This window comes from Rhinolophus ferrumequinum, chromosome 22, assembly GCF_004115265.2.
Source record: "Rhinolophus ferrumequinum isolate MPI-CBG mRhiFer1 chromosome 22, mRhiFer1_v1.p, whole genome shotgun sequence".
NCBI classification, from domain to species: Eukaryota; Metazoa; Chordata; class Mammalia; order Chiroptera; family Rhinolophidae; genus Rhinolophus; species Rhinolophus ferrumequinum.
The window spans coordinates 25,588,479-25,600,563 of NC_046305.1; positions in this window are offsets into that span (position 1 = coordinate 25,588,479).

Sequence of the window (12,085 nt, forward strand, 5' to 3'; positions counted from 1 at the left end):
AAACATATCCAACCATCAGTAATTCCATATTACCGTTGATTAACCAGTCCATATACAACTTTTCCCGATTGCCTGGAAAATGTCTTTTATAGTTGGTTTGTTAAAATTAAGATCCAACTAAATTAAACAACTAAGATAAATTGCATTTAGTAGTATATCTTCTAAGGTTTCACTTAATCTCAACAGTTCCTCTTTCTTTTTTTTAATGCCATTCATTTGTGAAGAAACAGTCATTTTTTTCCCTCAGAATTGCCCACTTTCCATATTTGGCTGACTGTGTTCTCAGTGTTAAGATGGTCCTCTTTCCTGCCTTTTCTCCCATTAGCTGATAATAAAATCTAGAGACTGGATTAGATTCATATTTGATTATCCTATCATAGGGACACAGGCCTTTAAATATTTAACTGATTTAGCAATACCTTCATACATTCCTCCGACATAATTTTGAAGCAAATTTCAGACATCATATTTCATTCCTAAATATTTCAGAATATATTTCTAAAAGATAAGGACTTATTAAAAAAAAGCATATAGCCACATTACTATTATCAGACTAAAAAATAATTCCTTAGTGTAATCAAACAGCCAGTGTTCACGTTTTCCTGTCTCATAAATTATTTTGCATAGCTTTTGCTCAAATTGGAATCTAAATAAGTTTCCATATGTTGCAATTGATTGATGTGTCCCTTAAATTCTTGTAATCCATAGGTATCTCCTCAATTTTTGTTTTTTTCCTTGCAATTTATTTGTTAAAGAAACTGGGTTGTTTGTCCTATAGATCATCTGGATTTTGCTGATTGCATTTCCATGGTTATACCATATATATTTCTCATGTTTTTAGTGCCCCTGTATTTTCTGTTAAATTGGTAATTAAAGTCAGAGACCATATCAGATTTGGGATTTCTTTTGTCTGATTTTGCAATACTTAATATATTTGTGTACTTCCATAGAAGGGAGCATGTATTGGCTAGTTGTCTTTCTTTTTTTCTTTTTTAAAGATCTTTATTGAGATAGAATTCACATACCATTAAATTCATCTTTTTAAAATGTACAATTCAATTGTTTTTAGTGAAGAAAAAAATGATTTAGTGAAAAAGAAATGATATTGACAATGGACCATGATTTGGAGCATTTTTTTTTTTTATGGAATCATGGAGTTTTGTTGTTCTCTTTTTTCCTTTTTAAAAATTAAATGTGTTGGGGGTGACATTGGTTAGTAAAATTATATAGGTTGCAAGTGTACAATTCTATAATATGTCATCTATATATTGCATTGTGTGTTCACTACCCAGAGTCAATTTTTCTTCTGTCACCATATATTGGACCCCTTTTACCCTATTCTACCACCCCGGCATCTTTCTCTTTTGATGTTAGTAGTCATTGATGCCTTTACTTAGACTCATTATTTCATAGGCATTGGAAATAATATTCTTTTATTTCTTCAACAAGTGCTTGGCCTCTTCCTTGTATTTACCAGTTTTCAAAATAATGAATTGGTTCTCTAGCATTCCCCAATGATGACAGAGAGGTTTTTTCCCTTAGTGGCATTATATATTCAAGAACTTAAATATATCTGATGTGTTTCAGTCCTTCGCAGTTGTTCTTCATGTTCAAATTGTCCCCATCTTTGGCCAGTGGGGGCCTCTTCAAGTTGATTTCTGAATCCTTTTGACATAATGCTAAATGGTCTTTGAAAGTTTCTTTGCTTTCTGGCATGACTGGGTGTCCAGACTTATCATGTATATTTCCTGCCACAGAACCTGGAATGAGCTATTTCCTGTAAGGGTCTCTGATTGCTTTTTTTTCCCAGAAAAGGTATTTAGACACCATAATGTTTGCATCAGGAGTACTTGTTACTGGGTTGGTCATTGGTTTTAGGCCTTTTGATGGACAAAGCTAGGGGAAAAATTTTTAATGTAAATATACTGTGAGTTTATATTGATACTTCCAATTCATATTCAGGACTGTATACACCTGTATACACACCCCACCAACACACGCAAGTATTTTACTTCTCTAATTCCTCCCACACTGAAACAGGCCTGGCCCAGAGACTTTGTGTGTGTGTGTGTGTGTGTGTGTGTGTGTGTGTGTGAGAGAGAGAGAGAGAGAGAGAGAGAGAGAGAGAGATGAGCAGAAGCAAAAAGAACCACCAGCCAGCCATCAGCCTGTCTGTGCCACCAGAACATAGAACCTAGCCCACCAGTGTGTTCATTCTTTCTCCCTTGGACAAGTAGCCTCCTCATCACTGTGCCAGCTGTTTCAGAGTACACAAAAGGAGACTGTAAATCCTGAGGGAACAGGAGGCTTGGGCTCAGAGGGCTTTCTAACACAAGTTTTCAATATTTGGGACCAGCTAAAACAGCTCACAGGCAATTAAGACCTTGTGTTAGTATTTCCTCAGATTTTAAAATACATCCCTCACAGAAACATCAATTTGCTAACAAGTACAGATGGGGGAGGAGAGAAGCAGGAAGGAAGGGACTCTGGAAAGGAGCAAGAAACTGCAAGTAGTCTCAAAGACATCACAAATGAATCTTTACTGAGTCCTTTCCACATGGGGTCTCAGACAAATGCAATCTGACCCTTAAGGTACAAGTAAGTACGTATGAATCAAACGTGCATACACGTATATTAGGCAGCTGACAATGGAAAATGCAGAACACGGACTAAAGATACTAATAGAGTTTAGAGGAGGGAAAATATGATTGAGGTGGAGAAAGAAAGGATCAGGATATTCCACAGCCCTCTTCACCCCCATTGGGCTGGATCCTGCCTGTCTCCCAGAGGGGGATGGAGCTCTGGGTCCTGGCCTATGGTTTGAGCCCAGGAATTGGAGAAAGGGGCTCTGGGGTGGGGTTAGGTGGGTGGTGCCCATCCTTGTACAATCATGAGGCTTCCTTTCTGGCCTGGAGTACCCCTTCTGCAGAGCCAGTTACAGTGGGATGGGGGAGCAGGAAGGGTGGGGGTGGGGAACGTCCAGTCCCTCGGGCAGCTTGGATCTCAGGTTACTTCTTGTACTGCTGGAAAAAAGTCCTTGGTTTCCAGAGTCGGATTTGATTACAGCAGCCTGGCAGTTTTGTCACTGTTGGCTAGAGGGCTGTTCAGAGCTGGGACTTTCTGACACCCAACACCGTCACTAGATCTCCACACACAGTAGGAGGTAGCTTGCCACTTGACCCCAGTCTACCCCTTACTAGCATTTGACCTTCAACAAGTCATTCTACTGTGTATACTGTGAGGAGGTTAGTTCAACACAGGCACAACGCTAGCATTTCATGGCTCCATGATTCTGTGCTGTTCCCCACTCCAAATAAACTGTTTAGCGCTTTAGAGTCCCTATGAACGCTCTCGCCTTCCCTCCTTTTCTTTTTTTTTTTTTAATTTATTGGGGTGACAATTGTTAGTAAAATTAAATAGATTTCAGGTGTACAATTCTGTAGCCTTCCCTCCTTTTCATCCAATGATAGTTATCTACCTTCCTGTATGCTGGACCCTATGTTAGCCCTGGACAGTGGCAACGAAAGACACAATCACCACAGCTCCGATGAGGCTGTGAGGAGGGTGGCTTGGAGCGACCCCCTGACTGCTTAGCGGACCCAGGGCCTGGAGAGGAAGAGGGCTACAGGGAAAACAAGGTGTGGGTTGGCCGGAGGGCAGCAGGCTGGAGGATGGCCATCCAGACCCAGACAGCACTCCACAGGCTGGCCTCTTCTCAGTGACTTTATTACAGTGACATGGGAATGGCATAGAGGCAGGGAGACACTTATCCTTTTTTCACCAGTGACAAAACTAAGGCCTGCTAGGATGATGTGACTTTTCCCAGGCCACACTGATGCAGGGCTATTTTTGTTCAGCCATCACCAGTGTTAAAAGGTAGAGGTGAGGGGCATCTAAGAAGTCTCTGCATTATCTCTGCAGCTTTTCTGTAAATCTAATATTATTCCAAAGTAAAAGCGTTATTTTTTTTTAATGTGGAAAACTTTGACCTGTGTCATCACTGTCTGATATGCACAAACCAATCGATTAATCAACCATTACTGTTCACTTGATACCTGATAGGAAAAGGAACCAAGAGGTATGAACACGTATAAAACGCAGTCCTTGCTGTCTGAGTTCTCAGATTTCCCTGTGGGAAAAGAAGACATGTTCAAGTGAAACGTTATTTCTAACAGTACAAGGCAGTGTGACAAGCGCCAACAATACGTAAAAGTACAAAGGAGGAGGGGAGAAACCACCACTAGGAGGGTGTTTTTTAAATAGGGATAAAGACTATTTCCTTCTACGGAACAAGTTCACAGTGTTTTTGACTTAATGAACACTTTCGAAATACATGAGTACTTCCATCGATTGGACATACATTCTCTCAGTCTTCATGCATTAGTCATAAAGAAAACCACCAACCCTTATTGATTCTACACCCTAAATATCCCTCACATTGATCACCTCATTGCTAACCTCACTGTCACTGTCATGTCATCTCGCTCTGGACTAAATCATTAACCTTATCGATCTCCCTGTCTTTAGTCTCGAGCCAGCTCTGCTGTGGACTGCCGGCCGTTAGGTCCCCGCCTGCACTGCAGCCTGAGTTATCTTCCGAAGACACTGAGCTGACTGCCGCACGGTTGGGTGGCCTAGGAACCTCAGGGGACTCACCTGCACGCAGCAAGCAAGCGCCTTCACAGGTGGCTCCATTTATCTCTTTATCCTCTTTGCCTGCCACCCTCCTGTTCCCTCAGGCCCCCAAACCCTGCTTCAGCCCCAGTGAGCTTCTTCTCACTGTTCAACCAAACTTGGCTCTGTTGAGCCTCAGTGCGTGTGCACTTGATGCGGTCTCTTCATGGAAGCCTTTTCTCTACCTACTGAAATTGTATTTATTCTTCAACTCTCAGCTTAAACATTTCCTTTGCTAGGTCGCCAAAGTTAATCACGTCCTCCTCGGTCTTCCCATAGCATACTGCTACTGTGGACCTGTGGACACTGGGCAAAAATGCATTTGATTTATTCATCTACTAATTCTTTTCACAAACATTTGTTAAGCAACCGCCACGTACCAGGGCTGTGACAGGGTGAAAAGATAGGAACTGTCTCTACCCTCTTGGAGGCCCCTAACCAGTGAGGAGTTCAGACATACACAGAAGCAATTACAGAACATGTGACAGTGCTATGATGAGAAGTACAGGGCTAGGGGAGTGCATGGACAGGCCGTAGCCCAGTCCGGGATGAGGCGTGATGGGGCGGACCCGAGAGGGCTTCCTAGGAGAAGTGATGCTAATGTGAGCTGGGAAGCCCCAGCGGGAATTCAGTGTGTTCACCTACCAAGTTCTTCAAAGGCAAAAACTGCATTTTATTCATTTTTGTGTTGCTCCAAATCTAGATCTGTATCGACACATAATAGGTGCTCAATAAGTTTGCTTGCTGGATTAAATGAATTATTGAGCAAACAAAAGAAAATGGTCACATGAAAACCATCTGACTTTTGAGCAAGTGGACAGCCTCAGCTTAACACTCCTACTTCTAACACCAGGTGGCTGTGCTGAAGTGAAGGTTGGGTTTTGCCTTTGCAGATCACATGGTTTATCCCAGTACTTATTTTTTTTTTTTTTTGACCTTTAGATTCGGTTTAGTAATACTTTGTGAGTGACAAGTAGTTTCACATATTTTGAATGAGTGTGTGGTTTTTGTTTCAGTATGCTATAGAAAGAAGTATTTCATTTAATTTATTAATGTCTATGAATTTTATGGATAATGTTTTTCTTAAAATGCTTTAAAATTTTGTTAACGTAAAATAAGAAAAAAATTAAATTTGAGAAGTAAGAGTGGAAAGAGACTGTGAGGGTGACTGGCAGGAGGCAGGGAAAAGAGGTGGAGTCAGATACCAAAGATGGCCTGGCCTTTACGCCCAGGAGTTCAAAGAACTTTCTTATCTGGTGTCTCTCGTGTTCACAACCAGGGCCAGTCCTTTTTTTTAAAATGATTTTCACTTTTTAAAAATTAATTGTTTTAAATTTTTTATTGGGGAACAGTGTGTTTTACCAAGGTCCATCAGCTCCAAGTCATTGTTCTCTAATCTAGTTGTAAAGGGCGCAGCTCTGCTCCAAGTCCAGTCGCCGTTTTCAATCTTTAGTTGCTGGGGGTACAGCCACCATCCCATGTGGGAATCGAACCTGCAACCTTGTTGTTGAGAGCTGACGCTCTAACCATCTGAGCCATCATGACTGAGCCATCCGGCCACCCTGCTGGCAGCTCAGCGGCAGCTCATTGTCTTCAACCTAGTTGTGGAGGGTGCAGCTCACTGGCCCATGTCGGAATCAAACTGGCAACCCTGTTGCTCAGAGCTTGTGCTCTAACTAACTGAGCCATCTGGCTGCCCCAGCGCTAATCCTTTTGAATGACCATCACCCACTTCTACCAGTGTGATGGTTAATTTTATGTGTCAACTTGACTGGGCCATAGGTGAGCAGATATTTGGTCAAACATTATTCTGACTGTGTCTGTGAGGGTGTTTTTTGATGAGATTAACATTTAAATCGGCAGACTGAGTAAAGCAAAGGTAGGTGGGCCTCGTCAAATCAATTGAAGGCCAGAAGAGAACAAAAAAGCTGACCTTCCTCTAAGACAGAATTCCACCTTCTTGACTGCCTTCAAATAGGGACATCAACTTTTTCCTGTCTTCAGCCTCGAACTGAAACATCGTCTCTTCCTGGGCCTCAAGCCTGGAGTTATCAGGCCTTCGAACTTGGACTGGAACTGCACCCCGGCTCTCCTGGGTCTCCAGCTTGACGACTGACCCTACAGATCTTGGGACTTGCCGTCTCCATGATTATGTGAGCCAATTCCTTATAATAAATCGTGCTCTCTATATAAAGAAACCAATAGGAAATCATCCTATTTGTTCTGTTTCTCTGGGGAACCATGACTTACTACTTTTACTAACACCAGGTAAATCACTGACTCTAGATGTCAAAGCTGGAGACCAAACACCCCCCTCAGTTTACAGGTGATGAAGCTAAAGCCCGAGAAGGAAGTCTTCCTATGGCACAGTCCACCAACCATGTCGATTTCTTAGTTGATGTTTGGAATCTTAACTGGAGACCATAAGTAGAAATAAGGCTTAAAATACAAATACCCCTGGGAAAATAATATACTGATATGAATTCATAAAAGTATATAAATGACTCAATAAAATGTTTTTTGAAGAGCAGTTTTTGATGGGGGAAGGTAGGGGTACAGGAAGAAAAGACAGACATAGTTCCTACCCTCTTGGAGGTCCTTGCTCAATGACAGTTTCAGAGATGTGCAGAAACAAACTACACACAATTGGCATAGTTTGGTTCTTGAAAGTGAGAGGAGGAAGGATTCAGGATACTGGGAGATGGTACAGGAAGGGCAGAGCAGGCCCACGGACCTCACCTCCCTATGACTGTCGAGAGCTGACCAGCCCACTGTCATCTGTGTTACAGTGAGAAGCTGAGATGGCACATCTGGGGGTGGGGGATGAATGGTGGGAGCTGGCCCAATCCTTAATTTCGGTGAGCTCCCAGAAAATTTATGAAGATACAGACTTCTAGCAGTAGCACTTGCATCATTTTAAACATGATATTTTTCATGCAATGGTGTCTGCCTTCTTGGTTACATTGAGATGCATTGTGGGTTGAGTGGGTGACGGAGTGTTTGGAGCAGTGAGGCAATCAGCAGCCTATTTTCAAACCTAATGTATAACGTTTTTGGTTTTTGCTTGTGTGAAGCTTATGATTGACTTTTCTCTCTGGGTCAGTAGCTTGAAAGAGAAAGCCATGTTCTACCCAGTCTGGTCAGTATCATAATTGTCCATCCTACTGAGAGCAAGGGCAATGGGGGAGATGGTGAAGACACTTGAAATTCCATTATGGGAGGAAGGGGTGACGGAAATGGAGCTATGTTAAGCTTGGCAAAGTAACTCCTTGAGAGACTGAAGAGCAGTTCTCAGCTATTTAAAGGGCAGCTTTAAAGGAAGGAATGATGGGCAGCTGGTTAGCTTGGTTGGTTACAGCACAGTGCTCTTAACAATGAGGTCGCTGGTTCGATCCCGACATGGGCCAATGTGAGCTGCGCCCTCCACAGCTAGATTGAAACAACTACTTGACTTGGAGCTGATGGGTCCTGGAAAACACACTTAAATAAACAAAAAAAGTGTAATATATATATATATATATGGAAGGAATGGCATTTTTCTGTGTTCTCCAGAGAGCAGGGGACTGGACAAAGTTATGGAAATACAGATTTTGATAGTCAAAGCGTAAATGGAGGTAGGAGGTTCCAAGTGCTTTGTGCAGGATCATGGAGAAAATTCAAGCATTAAGGGATGGATGGTCTACATTATTTTAAAGTACATTCTAACCTTGAGATTCTCTGATATGAGGCTGTGAATAATGGTCAGTGGCCATGAATAAAGTGACGAGGTTGAAGTATGACCATTCATCCAACCAAATGTGTTGGTCTGTGGTGTATAAATCACTTTGTCAGGAGAAACAGATCCCCATCCCAAGGACAGAAATGGCTATACTACAAAAGGGAATGTTACATAGGCTATGAAGAGGTGTATGCTTTTCTCCCTTTTCTGTTAGCACAACGTGGCCGAGTTTGGCTAGAACCTAGGAGACTTTTTTAAGATAGCTAAGGACAACATGTCAGCAGAAGGGAGATGGTCAGTAAGAAACAGAAAGAGGAGACTAGATGAGGAGGGCATTGGGAATGACTGCCCCCGCGTTGTTCAGGGGAAGCGGCTCTCTTGCCTGTAGCCCTGTTGTGCCGCTGGCACATCTAGTTATCACATGCTGTGGTCTGAATGTTGGTGTCCCCCCCAAAATTTGTATGTTGAAATCCTAACCTCCGAAGATGATGGTATTAAGAGGTAAGAGGTGCTTATGTCAAGAGGATGGAACCTCCATTAATGTGATTACCACACAGAGCTCCCTCGTGAGGACACCGAGAGAAGCCTCAGCTATGAACCAGGAAGCAGGCTCCCACCACAATGCAGCCTTGTTTGTGCCTTGATCCTGGACTTCCCAGCTTTCAGAACTGTGAGAAATAAATAAATGTCTGTTGTTTACAAGCTATGCAGTCTGTGGTATTTTGTTATAGCAGCCCAAACAGACTAAAACATTATGGACCATTTGACTTATCCAACCCACTCTCTTTGCCTAGATACCATGCTCACCAATTAGCATGATGGTCATGATTTGGCTTATCATGTTAATTTCTCTACAAGAAAGCTTTTTTAATTTAATTTTATTTTTTTAGGAGAGAGCTCTGGTGTGGAGGTGTCAATTAGGAGTCATCTGCTTTTATTTTATTTTTCCCATTTTTCCACCTACCCCCCCCCCCCCCCCAGTTCAAGCTGTTGTTTCTCAGTCCAGTTGTGTAGGACAGAGCTGCCTGGGCTGAGGCAGTTGGTCGCCTGTCGTCGGTCGGCTGCTCGCAACAGCTCACGGCAGCTCTTGCCAGCTGCCAGCCGCTCACGCTGGCTGCCGGCCACTCATGCTGGCCGCCAGCCGCTCCTGGCAGCACACTGTAGCCCACGGCAGCACACAGCGGCAGCTTACGCCAACCTCCGTCTGCTCACAGCGGCCCAGCTCCAGGGAGAGCCATTGTTCACAATCTTAGCTATAGAGGGTGCAGCTCACTGGCCCATGTGGGAATCGAACCAGCGACCTCGGCGTTCCAACCACCTGGAGCGTTCCAACCACCTGGAAACCGGGCTGGTCCGGTTTCCACCGGACCAGCCCCGAGGAAAGGTTTTTGACAGAAGCACAAAACCCCTATCACAGCACTTATCTCCAGGTTATAATTGTTTGTCTGTCAGTCTATTACCCTAGACTAACTTTTCTTGTAGCACTCTCTTAGCACAGTGCCCGGGGTACTTAGCAGAAACTCATGAAATATTTGTTAAATGAATGAAGGCTGGATGGAACAATCACGTCTAATTGGGCTGAAAGTGGGCAGTGGTCAGGAGAAGCAGAGAAGTAACATTTGAGGGCTGGACCTTCCTGAAAGTGGCAGTCCTCCATTGAATATTTACTAAGTCCCTCTTATGGGCCAGGCCTAGCCTAGAAGATACTGGTGTACAAAGATGACTAACATAGTATTTGTTTTTAAGGAGACATTCCAGGCTGAGGGAGCTACATAAACAAAAGGCTGGATTCCTGGAAGTGCTTGATGTGTTTGGGGGGCTACAGTGTGTGGGGCTGGAGATTAGGTTGAAAACGGGCTAAACTGTAAAGGCTCACTAATCAAAATAGGGAACACTAAAGTGTGATAAAGCCTTTAAACCTTGCCCTTCACAGGACTGTCAAGCTAGAATTTGGACTTTATTCTGGAAGCAGCAGAGAAACCAATCATTGGACACTTTAAAACAGATGAGCGACACAATCAAATGTGTGTTTCAGAAAGTCTCCTTGTGGTAATGTGGTGTGGAGGATGCGCTGGAATGCCTGGATTCTGGGAGAGAAGTCAGAAGGCTATTGCAATAGTCCTAGCAAGACACGGTGAGAGCCATGGGGACAGACATGAGGAGGGGACAGATGTGAGATTTTCTAGAGATTAGACACACTACACCATGGTGACCAATTGTCTGTGGAGGGTGAGGAGGAAGGAATTGCTAGAGATGACAGATGTCTGGGTAATGCTTTCAAGTAAAATTTGGGAAGGAGGATTTGGTTAGGTGTGGCAGGTATAAGTAACGAGTCCAAGTGGTATATTCTGAGATGGAGGGGTCATGAGGACATCCAGGTGCAAAAATCCTGTAGGAAATTGGAAACATGGATCCAGAGCTCAAGGGAGAAGTGAGGGTCAGAGATAAAGGTTGAGGGTCATTAGCATTTGGGGGTGAAGATAGCCTCGTGGTGTGTGCGTTGAAGCACAGTAGTGCAAAGACAGAGTCCTGGGGCGATGATAGAGCCCATTCCTTAGAGCTGGTGGAAGCCCCCAAAGAGACAAAAACTGGCCAGAGAGCTGGGAAAAGAATCATGGAAGCCAAGAGAGGACTGTGTTTCAAGGAAGTTGCCAGGAAGGTACATCTAAGCCTGCTTTGGAGGTCAGGTGATGTCTGCTGAAGGACGTGATGTCTAAACTGTTCTTGAGGATGAGGAGAAGATGGCCAACAGGATAATGCCTAAAAAGGGGGTGTCAGACCTGGCAATTTGGACAGCTGTAACCTCCTTCAGGGAAGAGTCCATGGTGGCGACAGCAGACATACGTAGTCAGTAGATTGAAGAGTGACTGGAAGGTGAGAAAGTATAGGTGGCACATAGAGCCATCCTTTTTTGAAGTCTGACACTGAAGGTAAGGAAAGAGAGGAAGAGAGGCTGAGAGTTAAAGGGGAAGTCTTCTGAGGATGGGCGAGGCGCGAACACACAGCACTTTTCTCCGTGTCAGGCATGTTTGTGCCTCTGAGCTTTGCTATGTATGTCAGCCCTTCGCCTAGATGATCTAGTGTTTCCATACGCCTTTACTGAGCAGCTCCCGGGGTAGGGACTATGCTGGGTGCTGGGCTGCAACAGTGAAGAAGACCTCTTGAGGACCCAGTCCGAAGGATTGAAGAGACAAATAAGAAACTTCAGGTCAGTGTGGTGCCACAAACAGGGTCAGTACTGGGCACAAATGGGAGACACTGGAGGTCACATCCCCAGTGTAGGGGTTTGGGGGGACTCCCTAGAACACGTGACATCTGAGCTGAGACCTAAAGTCAGAGATAGCCAGGAGGGGCAGAGCAGTGAAGGCACTGAAGCAGAATGTGTCCCTGCAAACTAAACTCCCTTCCCAACTTTCTCTAAATCCTAGACCTGTCAGGCCCTGGCATGCCCAGGTGATGTCCTCTGGTGAGAACATGAGGTTTCTCCTCACCCTGCTCCCAGCACCTAGTTTTTACCCTTATTTACCCCTTCCTGTCCCGTAGTGGTTTTTACTCCCTTGTCTACCAGAAACTTCTAAAGACACTGGTTTTAGCCATCTTTACATCTCCTAAAGTTATCTAGTGCAGCACTCAACACATGGCTAATGCACAAAAATATTTAGTGCTAAGAAGCATTCTCAGGTGCAGGACCAC